Source organism: Patella vulgata, chromosome 1, assembly GCF_932274485.2.
Source record: "Patella vulgata chromosome 1, xgPatVulg1.2, whole genome shotgun sequence".
Taxonomy (NCBI): Eukaryota; Metazoa; Mollusca; class Gastropoda; family Patellidae; genus Patella; species Patella vulgata.
Window position 1 is genome coordinate 74,481,224 of NC_065879.2, and position 24,146 is coordinate 74,505,369.

The 24,146-nt window shown below is 32.6% G+C and overlaps 1 protein-coding gene across 4 annotated transcripts in view; it reads right to left on the reverse strand.

Annotated features, from left to right (window-relative positions):
- The window catches only part of LOC126811668 (adenylyl cyclase-associated protein 1), a 118,674-nt gene that overhangs the window by 23,595 nt on the left and 70,933 nt on the right, over positions 1-24,146 (reverse strand). The gene's annotated exons all lie outside the window — the stretch shown is intronic.

A 24,146-nucleotide genomic window follows, 5' to 3' on the forward strand; every position in this document is an offset into this window, starting at 1 on the left:
AATTACAATTTATTTTTACCTTATATTTCCTCTGTTTACGTTTTTTAATTTGATGTTTATTTCTATCCATTGCCACTAGCAGCAGGAACAAAAACATGTTGTTTTCAATTTTATCTTCAAAGTTTATATTATCGAGAAAGCTTCAATAACAACGCTCCATTAATGTACCAAGCTCCTATTTTTTTTAATATGTATCCACTTTGGCTAATTTAATTTCCCTTCTTTTGGTAATCAAAAATTGCGAAAAACACTGAATTCACAATTACTTTCAACAGCTAAGGCTTCTAATTACAAAGTTGTTTTCAATCTTTAGAATCCACCAAGGTAGCAAAAGTTTACCCTTTATAGTCAATTAAAAAGTTTTAACTACATTCTGACCTTTTCTTTGCACAAAATTAATTACACTGATTTCAATCTGAAGATATTTATTTCTTTAGATTTGTTTTAAGATAACCGTGACGGCCATGTATTTATTTATATATCTCAGAACCTCCTGGGCACAAATACTTTATCCCAAAACATTCTCAAACTTCATAGTCATTTGGTAAACACAAATCAAGGCTAATAGAAATGAAATGGGGTTTAACGTGCTACTGTTCTGCTTCGACTCGGCTAATGAAGACAGGTATATGTCATAAAGTGTGCTATGAAAATGATGAAATTTTGCCAAGACAGCAGCACTAGGGATGACTCTTATTTCAAATTCCAACTGTCAAAGGTTCTTTTAATTGCATGCCAAGCTGTACATGGGGACCACGCCAGAAAATTCTCATGAACTTTCTCGACCAACATCTAGATCGAAAACGAGACACCCACGTTGGCGAGCCAATGTTTTACTCACTCTTTCACTGAGTCACTGCGGCTCTACATATTATGCGAGTCCATTTTTTTTAATAAAAGATGATTCTCTTTGATCAAGATAATTCTTGCAGACTGTTGCGAGGAGAATACTAAAGGAACAATTATTTTTTAAAAATTTAGAAAAAAGTTTTTCTTGGCATTAGAGAACATTCAACAATATCAATATCAGAAGTTTGTTTTACTTCCAAACCATATAATAATATCAACTAAAAATCTCAGTTTGATTATTTTGGTTATTAGGTTGAACAGGGCCTACTGATACTTTTTCCCCCCACTTGTTTAGACATTGAAGGACATAACTGAAACCCAAGAAATATAATTATATCAATCTATTCCTATGTTGATTGTTTACATAAAAAATTCAGAAAAAAAGCCCTGTATCATGATCTTAAAACAATTTCTCTGTCATCTTTAACAAGATAATTCTCTCAAAAATATCAAATGTTATGTTTTTTTGTTGTTTGATTATTTGTAAAGAAAATAATCTACTTGCAGTCTGTCTTCGAGGGGTTACAAGTGTAAATTCATATGACATAAAAGCATGTTTTATCGATCCAATCAAAGAGTCTTAAACTAAAGCTATTCTACTGATATTGTACTGTAAAAACATGATGTCCGACAGATAACTTCAAAAATAGACACCAATCATATTTCTTGTAACATTACCACAAAGTCAGTCTGACACAAAAAAAAATGCAAAAAACTAATCCAATCAATCAGACGGAAAGTTTAACTATGAATTCAAAAACCAAACAAATTTGAGCTTTCTAATCATGTTCCCCTGTCTTCATTAACCCAGTTGGTGCAGAAAAGTAGGACATTAAACCCATTTCATTTCTTTTTAAATTTTTAATCATATTCAACAACTCAAAAATATATAATGTTTCTCCAACAGGACTTTTACATATTGATACTGATATCATTTCAATACTATACACAATATTCTTTAGACCAGTGTATAATGGTACCAGAGAAAACCCACATGAGTAGACCACACCCTGTAGAATATTCAAATTCCTATACAATAAGCGTAGAGTTTTATAACAATTCTTTATAGCAAACTAGGTTATATCCATTAATAATATCACAAAATAATGAATTAACAAGTAACAAATTCCATATTTTCTATGCTATTTAGAACACAGATCCGCATAGAAACGAATGGGATTCAACTAAACAAAGAAATATTTCTGTGCCCAACTTAAAACAGAGAACTTCTGACTATCTTACACACTTTGCCAACCAGAAACCAGAAATTTATCTTATTTTATAACTATGTTTAAATATAGCCTACCATGAACAGATATTAAGGGATTATAAAATGTATACGAGGTATAAAACCATGGTTTTATAGTTGAAATGTTCCAAACTTGGAAAATGTCTGAAAATTTTTAGTCTAATACAAACACAGTATGGCGAGTAACAAACATACGCCCAACCAGAAGCATTTTGGCTTTGATGTTCTTTTTGAGTCAGAGGCACTGCTACACATTGCTGAAGTTAAATGAGGTTTCCACTTTATGACCAGCCAAACAAAGCCAGCAAGTTTGAAAATGAAATTTCAAAAACTTTTACCTTTTACAAGGCTCCTCCTTATGACAATTCAAACAAACCATTTGGGCCCTTACACAACAGACCCATCTGAATAATAGATATCACTTCAGAATATACAATAACTATTGCTCCCTCAAATCAGTGATAGGTAAATTACAATTGTTCAATTACTAATTACAGTAATAATGTGACACAAGATTAAAGCGACCTGACATATCCTACTCTTTTCTAAAATGACTGTTGAATAGCTTCTTGTGAGTTCAACAAAGAAGTTAAACACAAATCAAATCATCATAAATATTATTATTATTAGTGTTTAATTAATCAATGTTTATTAGTATATTGTTGTAAGATAGATCTGGGTTGATATTTTGTTTTTTTGATATAAAACCGTCACAGAAAAATAAACCATCAAAAATACCGTCTTCAGAGCTAAATCTGCCTATTGCATTTAGGCCTGAAATGTTATATAATCTATTAATTAGACATTTATTAACAAAACAAGACCATAATCAACTCTTGATAGCATCAGATACTCAAGATTTTAAGTAGATCAGAACAGTTCGCCATTTAAAAATTTTATTTAAAAATGGGAAAGTGAGGCTAAGTCTCGAATATACCAGTGCCCTGGTTACCACAATGCATACATCTTGTAAAAACTACAAACAGTGATTATTTGGCTCAGAATGAAGTTTTCTGAATAAAATTTTCAATATTTTTATTTTACATTATCTTTTTTTGAGCTATTATAACAAGAATGGTCATGCTCTTTATCAAAATCTTGCATGATGAATAAATACTGTTAAAAACTCCTGAGTGTTCATTCCACGAAAATAGTTTTGTTTTCGTCATGTGACTTCTCGCTGACTTTCCCATCCAAGAATTATCCCTGCTTCTGTTCAATTTCTATGCATCTGGATGAATTGTTTATACCGATACTTTCATTTTCCAAAGGAATTATTGATTTTCTGTTTGAAATTATCGCAATATCTGTTTTCAGAGATATTGCCCAGCGTACAGGCTTTTCAAATCTGAATATATATATATATTATATATATAGATTTACCACTGATTTATGGGGTATCTTCTCCATAGCTCTCTTTGGCTAAATCAAAATAATACTTGTGTATACAGCTACTTGGCCACAAAAAACAGGGTCAGAAGGTCAGAAAATTTTGGTGTCTACAGACAACAACACCAAGACAAACTGGTAAATGAGACAACAGAACTTTGGGCCAGTGATTTGGGCTAAAAAATAGGGTATGTCAGATATTCGTAAACACAGGTAATTTTTTTTTTTTGGGGGGGGGGGGCCTTATTTTATGTAACAGAGAGAGAGAGAAATGGGGTTTAACGTCCACTCGACACAAACTAGGTCATTTCGGGACTAACATGTGGTTTAATTTTATTTCAATAATTCGCTTGCGCGTAGGGGTCTTTAGTAGTGGGAGGAAACCGGAGGACCTGGAGAAAACCCACGAGGTTGGACAGGCGACCCTACTCCTTGTCACGTACAACCGGGGATTCGAAACCACACCAGTCGACTCAATGACAGACTTTATGATACAGCGCGCGCACGCTAACCATTCAGCCATCCAACCCCCCTTTATGTAACAGAATTGTGTATTGAAATTATTGAGACTAGTGATCAGGCACATTTAATGTATTGATTTCTGACTTCTATTAATTACTTTGAAAGCCATAGGTGACATTCTCTCTTTTCACTGCCTATTTTAAAGATTTTTCATTAAACTCGTTTCAAGTACAACTCTCATTTAAACCTCCCTGTTTAATACTGGACTACCACATAGGGAGATCTGTCTTTTATTCACCAGTTAATTTATCTATGGTCTTTAAAAAGAAAAATATTCAATTGAGAATATGAAAAAAATTCAAGTAGTGGTTAGACTTTCTATAACAACAAATATTGCTACATTTGTAAGGACATTGTTAGATGTTGTTTATATTGTTGTAAAAAAGTATCCTAGCTCGGGGATATTTAATATTTAATAAGTAGCCATCTTACTGAATGATTTTGATGGTAAATATTTTTATCCTGCCTCTAGCCTTCTTTTACATGTACATGTGGTTAACATATGTTTTCAACCTCAATAATATCTGATTATACCTGATATACACAAATTAAAGGTAGTTCTTGCCATGAATATGGTAATGATATCAATGTTTCTGAGATCATCACATCTCAGAATCTTACTATGTGAAGATTATTGCAGTTCTCAACTCCAAATTCTTGTCGATTCTAGCAAAATACTTGACAAATTTCAAAAATTGTACACAACTCTACTACTAGAAACAAATAAGCAAGGTAAAGACAGATTTCCTGTGGTCTTACGGTTAATCATAAGCATATTATTTTCCTCTGTTGTCCTCAAATGATTGGAAATAGGGCCATAAGCAGCTCTGTTATCTGTGTTAATAGGACGCGTTTGCGGTGCTAAAAATAGATTATGACATCATTTACCCACAAGGCACTGCGCGCCCGCCATCCTATTTCGGACAAACAATGCCAGTCTAAGCATAAAGAAACACTGCTTTAGGTTCACCGCAATAATGGAAACAGTTGTCGAAAAGATTTATAAAGGGGCTACTAAACATTGTCACAGAAGATGAATCCCAATGTAAAAACTTATCTTTATAGTGTTAACAAGATTAAAAATACAAGGGCAATAACTCTTCAAAAAGTAAATGCATAACTCTGATATTTGAATGAGCAGCACAATCCAAACAATTCTTAACCCAAACTCTTATCCATTCATTATAAATTTCACCAGCACTTTCTAGAAGGAAAATCTGCCTATGATTATGAACTACAGCTATTGTAGAATGAAATCAACACTTAACAAAATAAAGCAATAGATTTCTGTCATATTTCAAGATGATCAGATATTATTGTACTGTTTGTTCTGTCATTGTTTCATTGGGCATTTATCCCAAATTATGTACTAGAGATTCCATACCTTATCATTGTAAACAAATTAACTATGATTAAATCTATTATGGCCTAGTGTCCACTATTTAATTTATAAATATTTAAAAGAAAATTAATCCATTTACAGTTTCAGAATACACAATGGAATATTTCTAAAGATATGAAAATGATCAAGACTCAATTAGCAACCCAATAGAGTTATCTTCCTTAACTCTACCTGAAATTGACGTCTGCTAGCCTGCATAGGCATGTGCAATGCATGTTTTTTTGGTCATTTGTCTTTTTTCTTTGTCATGAAAGGATTCTTCTTTGTTTTTGGCTAAACAATGTGACAATACAGGAGGACTGCATAATAAAACACAGTTTGAATAAACAATACATAAAATAGCACAGACTGCATGATTAATTACATATTCTGATAAATGAAAAAAGAAGACTTCTATCATTTTGAAAGAGGAAGAAAGAAACTGGAGTCATGGATTTTAGAAGATAATGGTTGGACTGGAGCAAGCATTGTCAACAGAAAGCCATACTGAGGTTCGTATATTGCTTCCTATGTTTAAAGATTACAAAAAACAAAACAATAAATATACATACACATGTTTCTCTAGAACAGTGATTCTCAACCAGTGTGGCACACAGGTGTGCTGTGAGATCTTCCTAAGTGTGCCACGAAATTTTGAAGGAACACTAAGAAAATGCAAAAAACAATGTGATCCCAATTGAGTATTCACTGGTGTCTACTAGTTAGTTTAGAGCAGTGTTTTTCTTTATTTAGTTTGAGTCATTCTATGTGTCTGTGTCTCAATTGTATGCCGTCTATGACTTGTCATTTTTTTTATTTTGCAAAATTCAAATATTTTGATGGGGTTTATGGTCCACTGGACACAAACTAGGTCATTTTGGGACTAACATATGGTTCAATTTTATTTCAATATTTTGCTTGCACGTAACGGTCTTCAGCGGTGAGAGGAAACCGGAGTACCCAGAGAAAACCCACAAGGTTGGACAGGTGACCCTACTCCTTGTCACGTACAAGTGGGGAATTGAAACCATGCTACTTGACTCAATGACAGACTTTCCGATTCACGCCTTAACCTTCCCACCTCCCCTTCCCAAGATACATAGAAAACTTTTTCAATTTCGAGTGAGGAAAGAGACAAGTTGGAATGGATAAATACACATACCATTGCACAGATTTTGCTGGGCAAGTATATTGTGAAGGTAAGGTTTTCAAAAAGAACTCCCCTACACATTGTTTTTAAAAAAATTATCATAAAATGATAATTAGTAGGACATTAGACTGTATTGTTAATCTGCTTTAATCTGATTTTGCAAGACAATGCTTTAAATATTCACTATGAAAGAAACTTCCTTTCGAGTTACATGTAGGATACATGTACGGTATAATAAACCCTAAATTAGGAATTCAGTATCAAGGAACACATCTTGAGTTACATGTAGAATTGAATTTTTTCCCCTTGAATTTCTAGTGTTTTAATCTGCACACAGAATTCTGAAGACATATTTTGGAAGAAAAAATTTGATAAGTATTTCCTTTCTTGTCAAACCATATATATTAAGGACTGTATTATAATGTGAAAACTGGTCCAATTTTTACCTTCTTAGATGTACATCATCTTCCCTACAAGTCTGGACTGATTATGATTTAACAAAATTTTCTTGTATAATTACCAGGTTTGGGAAAACAAATGTAGTAAATCTATGGAATATTTTACAAGATTTATGGCTGACATCTATAAATCTTTCATCCTGCACATAACATATTATAAATTCATTCTCTGGCATTAGTTAAATTTCCTTCTGCCAAAATAAACACCCGATTTGTAATATTCAACTCTTATAACTCAACTGGATATTCTAACATACACTAGCAGATAATATTTCATTCATGAAAAAAAATACAAAGAAAAAAGGCGATAAAATTGAAGTAAATTTGATATTAATGCACGATAGATAAACTTGAGGCACTGATAAAATAAATAAATAAATATTCATATTTCTGAATTTTTTTAAGTATTTGTATGTAAAATCTATCTTTATATTTCTTGCAAGTTAGAATCTAAACAGGATAAATTTGCATGACAGCTTTTGAAGATTCAGATTAAAGCCTTGGGCCTTAAGATCTAGGGTGCCACCAGCTAAGTTGTAGAACATTTTTGACACCGTTAAAAGCCTTTCTTAAACGCAGGTCTCTATAGTTTTAAACATCCGTCACTGCTCTCTGCTTTGCTCAATTGTGTTTCAACCTCTAGTTGAGAGAGTGGGGGATTGGTAGAGGCCTCATAAATTGAGGCCTCTCTTCATCAAAATCTGGCATGGATCATAACTATTTTTGTCTGGGAAAAACATTATAACATGATGTGTTAATTCAGTTTGAAATCGCTGTGAAACAAAATGAAATTGGGTTAACATCCTAATTTTCTGCACCAACATGTTTGCTATGTGAGAAATTCCAAATGCCAAGGATTTGTGTATGTGCAGGCGAAAGTGTAGGATCTGAGTTTGTTTTGTCCCATCCAAATGATTGGTCACAGTTCCTTGGCAGATCCTCTGTCCTGCACCACTGACAAGGTGAAACCAAACTGGATAATCCAGAGGAGCTTTCTCGTCACCCAACACATAGGTCCAGTCTGAGGACTCCTGGTTAATCACTGTATAAAAAGCACAATAATCAAGTACAATAGTACAATTTGCACTCAAATCATTTGCTAAAAACTCTTAATACATTTTTCAAATGCCGCAATAAAAACCGGTCTTCTTCATTTTCACAATGACTAAAGGACAGAATGGGTGTACTCACTGCAGGCAAAAATAACTTTAGCTTAAAATCTGAACAACTTTCTTACCTGAAAAATATAAATCAATAAGATAAATAGTACTATATATGAAAGATACATGTAGTTTTTCACACATACATGTAGATCTCTACAATAAAGTTTCTGTATTCAAATCTTAAGATTCGAATCACAGAAGTCTGATGTCTTAAATAAATGTTGCATGTTAAATAAATGTGGCCTCTCCCCTTTAATTTAATATCAAAATGTAGGCAGTGCTGAACAATGATTTTGTAAACAAAGATCAGGTATACATAAAAAAAAGTTAATAGAAAAATCAACAAAGAGTATAATAATTCATGTTAAATTAGCCAGAAACCATATTTACTACCATAATAAATTAATTCACACATTCTACAGTCAACCATTAAATTAACTGTGTGGGGAATCTGATGTTAGCAGATGGTTTTGAGATGCTCTGGTTTAGATTCTAGGTAGAATTATGATAGTTATACACCTTAGACATGTCTGATACTTGACCTGTCAATATTCAGTGTTGGGAATGAAACATAATCAAGTATAACCCCGCCAAAAACTAAATAGACCAATAAAGAGACCAAATTAAACCTGCCTTTTTGCTTAAAAATTAACGATTTATGTCATCTAAATTTCCAAATTAAAATGGAGCCAAAAAGTTGATGAATTTTAAATTGCCTCCCTTGTAAAAGTCGAACATGACCTGTCTTATATGTAGGCCTATTAAATATATCAGGCAAGGGCAAAATAGGGATTGAAATCTGTTTTAGATCCATCATATTATTACACTCAGTACCTACGTCAATTAACCTCCTCATCAGCAACCTTATTCCAAGTCTGTTTTTTAAACTCAACTAAGACAGTGCTTGGGCTATAAAGTTGAACGGCTCATTGATATGACATACTATTTCAAGCTTGACTTGGAAAATATCACACTACCGATTGAAAGAATCATTTCATCACTGACAAACGTCACCAATTTATCATTTTATTTCAATTTTAGTTGTTAGTATTGTGAATATGGTTTCGCAATCATCTTTAAAATAAATAATATATTATTAAAGTTTCTACTACAAATTTTAAAACTGATAGTAAAGGGCAAAAGAATGTGATTTTTCAGTCTGATTAACACAAATCCTATTATATTTCTGTTTTTCATATCAAAATTTCATTTTGTGTACAAGATAGTATAATCTGAGAGGTTTTTGAAACATATGCTGATTGGTTAAATAAATAAGTGACATCATTCAAAGTTTATCTACTTACTAAAGTGACCAATCATGTGGTAATCATCAAAGTTATAAATTCTGTTTAGATCTGTAGTTTAAACAGATTGGTGATTTTTATACTCTTGACTTAAATTATTTTAAGAAATTAACTATGGTCATGGGGTGTAATCTACAAGCATAATAAGTACCAGGTTGTTGAAGAAGTCAATGCTACATGTATTTTTTATTCAAACTATCATATCTTGACAAAACAATAATTTTAAGAGCTCAAATTTTTAGTATTTACTATCTTATTTGATGAATATTTTTCAAGCCTAGAAAGACGACAATGTCGGGCATAAATTCTGGTTTTGTCAGGCACAATTTCTCTGATGGTTTTTATTTTGTCAGTTCTGATATTAATCGTTATTATTTCTTTAGTATTCAGTAAAAATTTACGATTGGATTATTCTGATATGGTTCCTTTTTTCATGTGATGATTATTAAATTTTCATGAGAGAGATCTTTCTTCTTTGTTAAGTTCACTAAAAAAATTGATGAACATTAGATCTAAATACTTTATCAAAATGGCTGTTTATTCTACATTTCTCCCATTCTTCGATTAGTCTAAATAACTTGAATATAGGTCTGAATAGTCAAAAAATCAGTATTCATTGAGGCATTATGGATTTCCACAGATTGTCATTGAACAGATCAGAAATATATTATTTGACAGTTGGTTCAAGTTAAATAAAATATTATAATCCTAGCCTTACCACATCTAGATTACCACTACATCATTTCAATGTATAATCAGAAACATATTTAACAACTATGGAAGTACTATTGCTTGTACCAAAAGATTTGGAATTCCTTGAGCTGTGACATGAATTCTACAAATTCCTTAATGATACTACCATTTCCCTTAAACACTTAGTTCAGATTTAATGAAAACATGTCACCCTTAAAATTAGAAAATTTTCCTCATTCCTGAGGTCTGTGGAATGGTATTGGGTCTGGTTATTTTAAGTAAATAATGTGTTCTGTCATTATAAGAAATCTTCATTATTAGCACAGATCATCTTTTATGTTGAAAGAATTATTACTGGTTTAATCAAATTACAATCAATTAAATTAGAAATTTCTTTAATGTTCAATTATTTTTGGATAAACAAGTGACCATGAGGCCTGATTAAGACATTCCTAGCCAAAGGCAATCTAAAATGCAGAAACAGACAACCAGTTCAAGGCAGTTGGTATTTAATGAAAGAAATATGTATATTCAACTAGTTTACTTTCAACAATTATTTTCTTTGCAATATGAGGCTGTGCCTTTGTGAAATATTTGAAGTGTGGTAACTTAAAAAAAAGAAAAAAAAAAGATTGACTTTGTCATTACATAATACATACTTTATGATCAAAATACACAAATTGTGTAACAACTTTTTTGAACATTTCTGCAGGGTTGTTTTAGTTACAGCTTAGTATATAATTCAAAGGAATTAAACTATATGTTTTTGTCTTGGGATATATCAATGTGGCACTGATTTTCAACCATTGATTTATAAACTGTAAATGACAAAGGTCCTTAGTTATGAAACATTTGGCAAACATGATTTAAACAGGACAAAGGCCAAAAAGATTTCATGGTTTAAATCAAACAGAAATGTGGGCTGAAATTTGTTATTTACCTATAAATCATTTTGAAAAAACAAATTGGTTGACTAGATAATATCTTGATCTATGATAATAAAGAATCAAAGAATTAATCAATAGATACCGATGTCATTTCATGTTAATAAATGTCTAATTAACAGAATATATAACATTTCAGACCTAAAGAAAGACAGATTTAGCTTCTGCATTATGTATGCTTAAGAGTACATTAATACTGCTCAGTTTTCAACAATTTTCAGAGAGAGCACTTTCAAACTTTACATATATAGTCTATATTTTGCCTTTTATTATAGCTTGTTTCATTGTTCCTTTAAATGCCAGTCTCCACATTGTTTATTCAAATTAATGCTTCCATGACCAGAGAGTTTATTTCAATAAATCTAATGGTAAAGGTTACCGGGTCAACTCCCTCAGAGGCTCTCTTTAAGGTGTTTATATTTCAGACAGACCATTAAATGAATTCACTCTGGAATTTCAGATTTAAGTTCTATACTACATTAAGGGGTGGTTACTAGGGTCAGCCAAGGCAGATTTATGATCAAATGTAAAATAAATGATAATACAATTGCTTTCAATTGTTTCAAGATGGCCACTTGTTGTCTGGAATGCATTTTGTCATGGTAACACAGCAGGTGACCAATCACTGACCTCATATCTTATCACATGACCAATGCTGTAATATACTGATTACCAATTAAGATGTCTGGGTCAGATATGCTCAAATAATATTCAAGGAATCTTGACTAAACAGACTTTAAAGGAGTGACAAAATTATTAGGATGATGTCTCCTGGGCAAAAAAAACACCATTATGTTTACCTTCCCGAACCTTGGTTATTTAACGATTAAAGAAGCAAACGCTGGCTTTCACAATTATACATCCCTATTAATAAAGCCTCAAAATAATACAGCATCTATATGCCATTTCATTAAAAATCTTCCATCATGATTATTAGACACCCGGTTTTGGTGCAATGTTCACCTGTGTTAATTTTTCCCACTTATGAGCATAACTCCCATTATACTATAACAGATTTCCTAATGAGAACTTTTTAAGGGTCCGTACCTTTAAATTCACCAACAAAACCCAATTTACATTTGAAAATAAACAAAATTAGTTTAAATATAAATAACTACACTTTAAATACCCTAATCACTGAAAAATACTAAAATAAATGCCTGCATTTCATTTTATGTAATTATAAAAATGTAAATACATTCACACAAAAAGAATTTTGGCATACAATTTAATTTCCAAAGTTCAATAGATTAAGTTTAAATGTTTATTGTAACCACATATAAAAGTATATAAATTTAACAGCAGCACGCAAGTCTTCTTTGATCCCTTGACAGTTGTGATTAAGTCAGAGTAGACAAAACCACAAAATGAAAGGCTGTTTTCCAAAACGAGACAAACACATCATGCTATGTTTTGGGAAATTTTTAAAGTATAATAAGGAAAGTGAATTAAATTATACGATTTTAAAACAGAACGTCATTAGTGCTTTTTCATGTCGTTATGTCTTTAGATGTGGGTGTAAGGAATATGAAGATAGGTTGACGACAGGCAATAAACATATGCCCACAGCATTTGAGTCAACCACGCTTTTAGTAGCCGTCTGATTTCCAATTGTCTGAATATTGATAACTGAAGGGGGAGGGGGCTGTATCTTTTTTGCATAAAAAATACGGTGCCAGCAACTGAAAAATAATGAACCCACATAACTTTACCATATTAATAAATGTAGTAAAATCTAAACAAATAAAGGCAAGTAGTGCCTAGCAGAGCAAATTTTCTGAAGCTGAAGTTTGAGTACCAGATAGCCTGAATCAAAATCAGAATTGTGTAATTTTCTGTAACTCTTAAAACCGGTTGGGAATTGCATCACCCCACCCAATGGTCAGCAAAAGTCTTGCTTTTCATATTTTTCCTTTTATATCTACTAAAAAAATTTTTTTCACCATCGGCCACTGTCTCGAACACTTTGATGATCACCCCAAAAAAATTGTTTTGCCCGACTCCGGCTCATACGCCTACGTAGATGGGGTACAATTCTCTGAGCAGAAAGATTTTCCAGTTTGTCTTGAATAAACATCAATAATCTAAAACATGACTTGGTGTAGTAAACACAGTAAAGTGGGGGTATTCGGTTCAAGAAGGGGGATTATATGTAATGGAGAAATATATCAGATTTCATCCAGGTCAGAATAACAAAAAATAGGAGTACTGGTACATGACTGTATGCATTTTCTATCTCATGTAAGTTCACAATAGGCATCAATATTTTATGGTTTTGTTTGCTTTTCATTTGATTGCTTCTTTCTTTCTAATCTAATCTAACAAAATTTACTAAAATAGGTCAAAATTCTGACTACCTGTGTAGGTTGTGCCAGTTCTAGTTAATACACTCTTCTACCAAAGAATATATAATTATAATAATTTCAGATATTGGTTTTGTATTACGACACTTGCCAGCAGTCTTCTTATAGAATAAAATATAATATTTCATCTACAGTGATAGTTTCGATATCATTATACAGACTGAGAAAGGGTATGTTTTACATGTTCTAGAATGCAAGATACAACTTCTCACTTATCTGAGAATTTACATAAATAACAATTTCTGTAGTTCAATTGAAAAAGTTAACAGCTTTTCTAATAAAAATCACCTCTTTTGAAGCCAATGGTCATATTAATTTACCCCAGTATTTAGAATTACTTTCCCTATTTGATAACCTTTATTTTCAAATCAACAGGTTAATTAACACTTGTTGTCTCCCTTAGAACATGCAAATTTTGAATGTTTAAGTACTTTTCTAACCAGTGTAAAAATTTAAAGATAGAAAGTGTCTTGCAAATTAAATGAATACTACCTCTGTTATCCAATTGCAAAAAAAAAATTATCAGCAGAAAGGTAAATAAAAATTAACAAAATAACTGAATGATTAACATGAATCATCAATTAACCTCCATAACCCCATTTAATGGTTTAAGGAATGGAAAAAACAAAATCTTGTACCTACAGTTACGGTTCAGTTTGAAAATATCTCAAATTAATGAAGCAGAAAGTAATTACCCTTAGCTTTATCAATGGTGTAATATTTAACACCTCATAAATTTACACATTTAAAATCATCAGAGCTCTATGGTTCTCTTCCTTTTATTATTTTTCATATATCTTCAAAACTAGAGTAAATAAGATACACTTTACAATAGGAGAATTTTGCCAAGGCTAATTATTGTAAATTCCAACTAAACAGTCTTATTCTATTTTCAGTATACAAATGCCCAAAGAAAATTATCAAAATATGTAAGAAATGTTCACTCACTAAGTTATTTGGAAATGAAATGGGGTTTGACATCCTACTTTGCTACACCAACCAGGCTAATGGAAAGCAGCATAATATGTCATGTAGTGTATTATGAGGGAAATATATTTTGCCCGGACAGTGGTGTTGCAGCTTACTTTCCTTTCGAATTCAAACTCACAAGGGTTCTTTTACACTTACAGGACCCTGGTTTTTTGTCACTTCCGAATGACTAGACACTGTTCCTTGCCAGCCCTCCCCTGCACAACTTGCAAGGAGAAACTCTGCAGAATATCCAGATGATTTTTTCCAGCCAACATCTGAATCAAATCTGTGACCTCCTGGGACATTGTGTCTTTAACAGTGGGAAGAAACTGGAGAAACTCACAGAAGACTTGGCAGAAGACTCGACTTTTCACATGATTGGGAAAAATTTTCAGTAATGTTAACAGGTCAAACCATACCCTTTCTGGATCAGAACTAGTCCGGTTCTTTCACCACATGTGTGCATGCATGTAGTAGTGATATTAACCTTATTTCCTGAATGCCCACAGGTAGCTTAAATCAACTTTTCTGTGAAGAGTTCCATACATAATGGAGGCGAGAACTTTTACGCAACAATACCATTTACTGCCCAAATCGACACTGTATATCTCTTTATCTAATTGAGATACAGGAATTAAATTTTTACATGTGACAGAGCAGATACTGGTGATCACAATGACACCAAAAACGTATTTTGGCCAAAGTGTATATACTGTCTTCTTTCTTTGCACAGCAGAATAGTGTAAATGGTTGCAACCTGTTGAATTTTATCAGGGTTAGTTCAGAACCTGGTGATGTGTAAATGGAGTTGGAGATTCATATTGTACTAGTTAGAATATCTGCAGTATTTTTCAAGTTAACCTACTGGTCGACCAGTGCAAGAGGAGGAATTGTTGGTTTACATTTTAACAGGTATCTAGTCGGTCATCTTGTAACTTAGAGTAAAGTTTATTGTTTTTAAAGCCTGAACATGAAATGGTTATCTTATAAAATAATAAAGATGGCTACTCAGGTCAGTTTATCCTTTGCTTAAAATAAACCTGTAATTTATGGACTCGATCTAACTATTCTAAAGTTGAAAATAACACATTAACACATAAAGAGGCATTGACACTTTAAGGAAGAAATTAAATGTTACAAATAATTCTAATTACATCTAATCTTCTATGTTATCATTCCATAGAAAATTCCCTTATGTCGTTCCAATATTTGATTCATAGCCAAATTGTTTTACAAATTCCTAAATATGAAAAAGTATGCTTTAAATCTTTAAAAAAAAAAACTTTAAATAAACAATTGCTGTTAATCTTAACTGTTTTTTTTTGACTGACTTGATTATATTTTTTCGACAGAATTTGTAAAATTTATTTTACGATGATTAGATTTCTTCAGGTTTAAAATTCTTACACTAGGCTTACAGATATTTTTCTGTTACTTTTAAACACTCTTGGCACCTACTACAATTTTTAGTCATAAGTAAAAATTAAGACAATTTTACAAGTAAATTTGTACATATTTGAAGTAATTTCAAAATTGCTGTGGATGTTATAAAATTAGATTGGCAGGCAACAAATATGCCACACCCCATGCATTACTGAAAATTTGGAGTTTATTTCATTTTTTTTTTGCCATTGAAATAGATAACCCCTTCAGTCGATCAGAATTCTGCGTTTATGTATTACCACCAATGAAAGTTTAATGTTACTGATGATATAAGTTTAGAGGGGGAATTGCTATAGAGACAAACATGAATAATTATAATGGAAATGTTTAAATACAGAAATATCATTGATAGAAAATGCTTATTACTTGAATGGATAATTTATTTTTCAATCTGGAGATAAAATATGTTTTCATTTTCTGTTAATAAAATACAGGTTTATTTCAAATGGAATAGCTTTGAATAGTGACTGTTCTATTTTACCCAGTGATGACACTGCTCTTTACTTCTCCCAAGATACTGTGGCTAGAAAAGTGACTTTTCCCTAAAATTTGAGTCAAGCTTGAACCCAATGCCTTATTGCTTAGTCTTTCTGGAATTTCCTTTACCACAAAGAATGTTTATAAAGGTGACATTGGTAAATTGACAAGTTCCCAACCAGTACAAGCAGTTTGAATTTAATGGAATTCATCAAATTCAGAAAGAAATTTTTTACTGTTCCACTCTCAAAATGAATCAGTCTTTAAATTTAACTGACATCTTTATATTTTGTTATAAAACAAACATTCATTGGATGCCGAGTGATGGGATCATGTCAGTTAGTCGTTATTTATACAACTGTCGAAAACAACTGTTCAAGCAAAAATACTTTAATTACATTCAAAAATAACCTCTAACTGCCAAAAAAAATCTGAGGTAATTTTAAGATATCTTGAAAAAAAAAAGGCAAAAATTAGCCAAAAAAATGTTTAATTGTGAGGAAAAAATGTGGTTTCACTGTCTTATAGGATTCAGTGTCATAAAAATAGGAAATAATCCAAAGAAATAATTAAAACATCATGATAACAAATTTGAAAGGTCAACCACATAAAATGTTGAGTTTTCTTCATAAAAAAATACTTCATTATGATGAAGATTAATCCGATCTTCTCTTGGAAGTAATATACACTGAATATAACTTGCAAAAAATTTGAAAGTTGTTGCAATTTTTTCTTAGAAAACGAAGACTCATGTGCAAAATAAAACTCTTTTATTGTTTTTGTTCCCTACAATAGGTATCAAATTCAGGTTTTCACAGATTTTATGTTTTATTTCATGTAGAGTCCAGTTTTGACTGAAGACTGAATTTTATCCAATGTTCTATGAAATCACTTTCTTTACATGATTTATTTTTTAAAGACATTTGATTATGATTACCATAAATTCATTCATGTCAGTCACACTGAGATCCATTAATTCATAAATGTATATCAAGATGTTAATTAGGTCATCTAACGCAACCTGGAAACATTTTTAAAACTAAAATAACCAGTGGCAGTATAATTTTTATGTGATCTAGGAAAACAAATTTAAAGAGATTTATAACACTATGAATACAATAAGAAGGAACTTCGTGGTTAGCATGCAATTGCAAAGTGATAGGCATTAGGGTATGCTATGTAGTATGCAGCTAATAACTGTTGGCTTTACTCAGCATTTCTAAATTAGAAATAAAATAGGCTTCTTCACAGTAATAGCTTGTAAAATATGTTGTATTCAGCAACAAATATAGTTTTCCCTGTAGTTTGGATATAGTCTTTAAACCACAGGTATGTAAACAGAATACAAAAATCAGAGGGATATATATTTAAATTATCAGTTTTGTGACATTCTTATCAGAATATGTATATAGTCAATTGCAATGTCACCAGTCAGTCATAGAGCTCTGACAAACATAACTGGAATTAGAGCTCTGACACACATTTGATGTCTTAAAATGAAATCTAGTGGCAGGTGCTCTATAGTCAGTGTAAGATTTTCCTTATTTTGTGAAACTTCAAGTAATTAAAGTGATGAAATGTCAAAAACGCTGATTGAAGCAGGAAGATTCTGTCAGGCATTCGTGTACGAGTTTTTATTTTTTACTTTATTAAAATGTCATATTTGAATCTTATTTCCTACTTTAAAAAAACCCAATAACATTATTCAAAAGTCATAGGCATATACATTAAGAAAATGGTGTAATCTTAGCACTTCTGGAGTGGAAAGTGAAAGGAAATAACCCCCAAAGAGGAATGTGTTCGAGTAATTGACAATTTTGCCCGACGTATGCAAGTTTGCCTCCAATGCCGTGGAGGCCATTTGGAGCATATTTTGGTAAGAACATGACTTTTATGCAAAGCAACCAAGATAACTGAAACATTGGGGAAAGATCATACACAGACTGAAATTCAAGTCCTGCAAATTTTTTTACCTTTGTAGGATATAATACATTTTTTATGGGTTCTGTTTTCTTTGGGTCACCCTGTTTTTCATCTAATTAGTAAAATAATGTGTACACAATCAGACATAATAATATACTATTCAAAAAAAGTAGGGGATATTTGATTTTTAAGTGTTATTAAAGTCACCTAATGAAACTGACGAAGAAACAAATGACAAAATGAAATGAAGTTCACATTCATCGATTTATTCCAAATGATCGTTAGACTAAGTAAGGCACAGACTGACCATTATAAGGGTAAAATGATACCCGGGGTCAAACAGCAAAGTTACCACAGCATCACAACCAAGTCAGTAACGGGTAAATCCTCCTCTGTTTGCCAAACAAGCATTGATCCGACGTGGCATACTCCTAATGAGACGTCTAAGGTCATTTTGGTCCAGATTGTCCCATTCCTGTTGCAACGCAGCAGCAAGTTCTTGGGCATTGGCAGGACGTTGTTGACGTTGACGTAACCCCTGTCCAAGCATGTCCCAGACATGCTCGATGGGGGAAGAGGTCGGGACTCAGTGCTGGCCAAGGTAATGTGGTGATGTTCTGTTGTTGGAGGTATCCTGTAACGATCCTGGCCCTGTGACATCTTGCGTTGTCATCCTGGAAGATGAAACGGCGGCCATGACGTCGTACGAACGGCACAACATGGACTGCCAAGATGTTGTCCCGGTAGTACTGGCCTGTAACACGCCCTGCAACAACATGTAAAGCCGTTCTTCCAGCAACAGTGATGCCTCCCCACACCATAACAGAACCACCCCCAAATCGATCATGTCTGATGACGTTAACGTCTTGGAAGCGCTCGTTTCGACGATGCCACACCCTCCTACGTCTGTCCAAAAAATCAACAGTGAACCTTGACTCATCTGAAAACATCACATTGCTCCAGCGTCGATTATCCCAGTGTTGACGATCCCTACACCAACGACGTCTTGCCTGAATGTGATGATCTCTCAAACAAGGGATCACGCGAGGACGTCGGGCGCGAAGGTGACCCCTATGCAGTCGATTCCGAATCGTCTGGCCACTCACTCTAACACCAGTGTCTGTTTGAAGACGAGCGCTGATCTGATTTGCTGTGATGACACGATTTCTCAAGGCCAAGGTACGGATAAATCGATCCTGGGCTTGAGTTGTCGCCCTTGGTCGACCTGAGCGTGGTCTGTCCTGTACAGATTGTGTATCACGGTATCTGGACCATAGCCTGCTTATTACAGACTGAGAAACATTCATCGTCCGCGCCACAACCGCCTGTGTTGTGCCGATCTGTAGCATGCCAAGGGCACGTAACCTTTCATTTTGGGTAAGCCGACGCATATCAAATTTGTTTTCTGGTCACTAAAACAATTAAACTAATGTTTCCACCCTGGAATTCAATGCCACAATGACTGTAACATTCAAATCTTGGGTTGGACCCCCATGATGATCCCAAGCATCACCTGCATTCCATGCGGTAGCTATTGGTGCGTTTGGGCGTCACATGTAACTGGAAATGTTTCTTCTGTTAGGTTCTATAGTGACTTTTTTCGTAGTCATTTGCATATTTTAGTATTATGCCCCCAAAATCAAATATCCCCTACTTTTTTTTGAATAGTATATTTTCAGTAAGTTGATAGTGAAAAAAACATAAGTCAGTATAGGTAATTGGTAGTTGAATAGCTAACTGGATGTGGACACTGTGCTTGACAAGGAATATACTGGATGTGGTGTGGCCTGCCTCTTTTTTTTTACGCTGTAATCAGTAGCCATGTTTGTTCTACAAACTGAAAACATGTATGGCAACTGTTTAGGGCAGTGGTTCTCAAACTTTTTTTGGCAACGGCACACTTTGGAACATATAAAAAAAAATAGCGGCACACCTGGCTAAAATTTACAAAATAAAAACATGGTAAGTCAGACAGCATACAACCATAGACAGAGACTAGTCATAGACACATAGAATGAGACTAGTGAATAGACAATTGGGATCACATGGTTTTTCGCATTTTTTTAGTGTGTCGTTCAAAATGATTGCTAGAAAAGGGAAATCCAGCATGAACACAGACAGGGTTATATATATCTTTTATCAAATTGCAAGGCGAAAGTCTTAATAATTCTCTACTAGAGTCATTTTAAGACTAATACACAGTTTTTCTTGCTTTATACACCATCTGGACAACTAAACACAGTGAACAAATATATAATGTGTTTATTACTGACCAATGTTTCAACTAGGATTTTTACAGCTTTTATCAAGCAAATAATATCTGTGTGGATCAAACAATGCAAAGTAAATGAGATGGCTTGAAAATCAATGATACAAATTTAAATGAACAAAATGTCTTGGTTACAATCTTTTTTTCAACCAGGGTATTAAAAACTAAGATCACTGCCAAGAATTGTATAACCTTTGTAATGGTCCAATTAGCAAGAAGAAATCTGATGTAACTAAATTCCACAAACCAATTAGAACATATACTTGGGATCAACATATGAAAACAAACAGGTCTTATTACAGGTTAAGATCTGATCTCCTCAACTGCCAAATTCTAATTTACATGTAATTTTTACACTTTATTTGAAAAATACGTTGCAATGATAACTATTATTCAATGATTCTCACGGTGATAACTTCAATATTACGTTATTGTTTTTTTTGTGTAGATTAAAATATCAAGAGGTAGAAGTAGCCCTTTAAAGGGATAATGTGCATCAGCTGTCAAACCAAAATTCTGTTTTCGGAAATAAACTTAAATATAACAGTAGAAAGAAACTATAGAATAATGTATGAGGACATAACTTTAGCGTTATGAGTAAGAAATAAACTATCATACTCTTTCATAAGAGTAATATCATTTGTTTCACAAAAAAATTGACAAGTACTTCCCAAGAATCAAGTTTTTCCTAAGGTGTAGGGTATCTCTATTGTTTTTAGTAACAATATGTTAATTGGTTAAATCCCCTTCTGTTGACGTAAGAAATATTTTTATTGGTTGGGTCAATTGTTGATACAAGATGGCAGCCAGGGAGGTTTTATTTATTTTGTAGTACAATATGTTAAGCTTTCATTTTCCTCTAAGAAAATTTTTGAACGACAATGACTGTAGAAAGTTTATTTCCCAAATCATAAGCACAGATTTATTTTATTAAGAATGTTACAGTTCTAGTAATAGCTTTAATTGAAAGTATATTATTTCTAACATGTTTCAGATATCTAGAATTGTATTTCTTTAATAACAGAGTGTGGATCTCAATCAAGTTTAACATAAAAACTGAAATTGTTTTACTAAGAACAAAACAAGTTATTTAAATGGGAGTGGTTATAGATCAGCATTAGATAGTTTGTTGTCCTATTCAAATTTTGTTTGTATTCTAATGTAAACTGATTTGAGTAAATATTATTTATGCCAAATTAGAATGAAAAAGCTTTTAAATGAGATATTTTATTCGTCACAAGATCTAACCTACTTTGATCATGCGAGATCTTATGTTTATTTTCCTTCCCCTTGTGAGATTTATAAACAAATCTTTGTATTCCATATCTTAACTAAAGTTGAATTTAGTTCAGAAAATGATTTCCCAAAGTGAAGCAATGGTGAAAATTGTATGCTGCAGACAATATTACAATTTGTTACTAAGTCTGGTACTTTAATATCAAATTCTATCATTGACTACATGTGCCTACATTTATATTTCATATTTCATGTAGTATGTAGCTGATCATGACTCACACTAGTATCATACAACCTTTCGGAAATATTCTCTTATTATTAGTTCGTTTTTAATTTTGAGTGAAGTCTGTATCACTACAGGCATGGGACTGTACAGCGCAGTGGATGCTTACGGCTAGCCGCCGATCCATTCACATGATCTGATATGAACGTTTGTTGTTTGTTATGTCTGTATATTGTCCATAGATTTGTCTTGTATATTTGTTTGTGTGTGGTGCAGTCTCCCTGCACTTATTATTAACAGTTTTAATCTAAAGTTTTAGTGTGGTGTTCTGCCAAACACAGGGTATGCTTTACTCTTTTCAGAACATCTGAATACACTTGTCACTACACTTACCTGTGGCAGATTTACATAGGCAACTGCAAGTTTTATATTCAGTTTATTGTGGTTTATCACCCAATAATACATTCTACAGTAGATATCGCTTGTGTGATATATTTCATAATCTACTGTGATATCTCCTTAGGAGATATCGCTTTACATGAATTTGATTGGTCAGTTGAAAAGGAACTACTTTATTTTATTTTCAATGAACAGTTCATTTCTTATTAAAAGTAACTTTTTTTTTTTATTAAAAATGAACTATTGATATTCAATTGACCTTGGAAACACTGGGTCAATATAAAGGACTTTGCAATGAATTGCTGTCAAAAAATGATGTATCACTACGCCATAATGTTCACAAAAGTGAAATCTACAGCAAAGAATTATATTTATCTATTTGTGCATGTAAGAAGGGATTGGGTGATAAATAAAATCTCCTACTCGTCTTTTTTGATATCAAAAAAGACTGGTAGGAGATTCTCTATATATCCTAAAACAATTTCTACATTTTACACTCACTGGACTTTTTGAATTGTCTGTGCTCTGTTTCTAATATTGCTTGTTTTGGGGTCAGTTATGCAGCCTGTCTATTAGGCATACCTTAACTGGTGACAGATGCACGATTTTCATAACTTTATTTAGCATTGTGAACACATATCATTATTTGCTCTAAAAATGTATAAAAAAGTTTGAGTAAATGCATATGAACGGCAGAAAGTTTTTAATTGTTTTTAATTTAAATCTTTTTTTCCAGCTATTCAGTAGAAAATAAAAGTTTGTCAAAAGTAAGCAACAAAGTATAAAGAAGAAATTGCATCTTCAAATCAGCTTTCAAAGTTTAAACTGACACACATACATCTTGACCTCTTCAAATAGTTATTGAGGTCAATATTCTATTTTCTCACTATATCAAATTTTATAACACCTGTTGCCTGTTAACACCTGGCTAAGTCAATCACAACTTTGTTGTTTAATTTCAAATAAACATTTAAAACAAAGACAATTATTCATGTTTCTAAAATAAAATATGATGCCAGAAAGTTGAAATATATTTCCTTTTACATTCACACAAATAATGAAGAGAGAGAGAGAAATGGATTTTAGCATCCACTCGACACAAACTAGGTCATTTTGGGACTAACATATGGTGCAATACTTTTTCAATAATTTGCTTGCATGTTGTACAGGGTCTTTAGCAGTGGGAGGAAACCACAAGGTTGGACAGGCAATTGTACTCTTGGTCATGTACAGGTGGGGAATTAAAGCCATGCACTTGACATATTGACAAACCTTATGATCTAAAGTGCATGTGTTTAACCATTTGGCCACCCAACCCCACTACAATTAATAAATGGCTGGCATCCTATGTTATGATTTTAAACCTAATTAAATTTTAAACATATTAAAATTCCAAATTTAATTTGTTAAAAATTAATTGCAGGTGTCATAGAAATACTTTCTGTGTGGGTGGGGAGTGGGGTGTCAGAAAAGAAAATAATTTTCCAGTTTGCCACAACGAAAGATAACTCTGAAAGTGGCAGAAGAAAATACAAGTTTTGTCCTCAATCTGAATGAAAAACAATGTAGGTTAAAACCTTTAAGCTTCCGAGATTATTGAATACTGGTAGATATTTATTTTATTTAGATACAAAACAATCTACTCAATGTTAACAATGTAAGAATTTAATACAGTATCCTGTGTTATCAATTATTTGATTAGTCAATTATTCACCTTGACAGCCAATCACAACAACAGA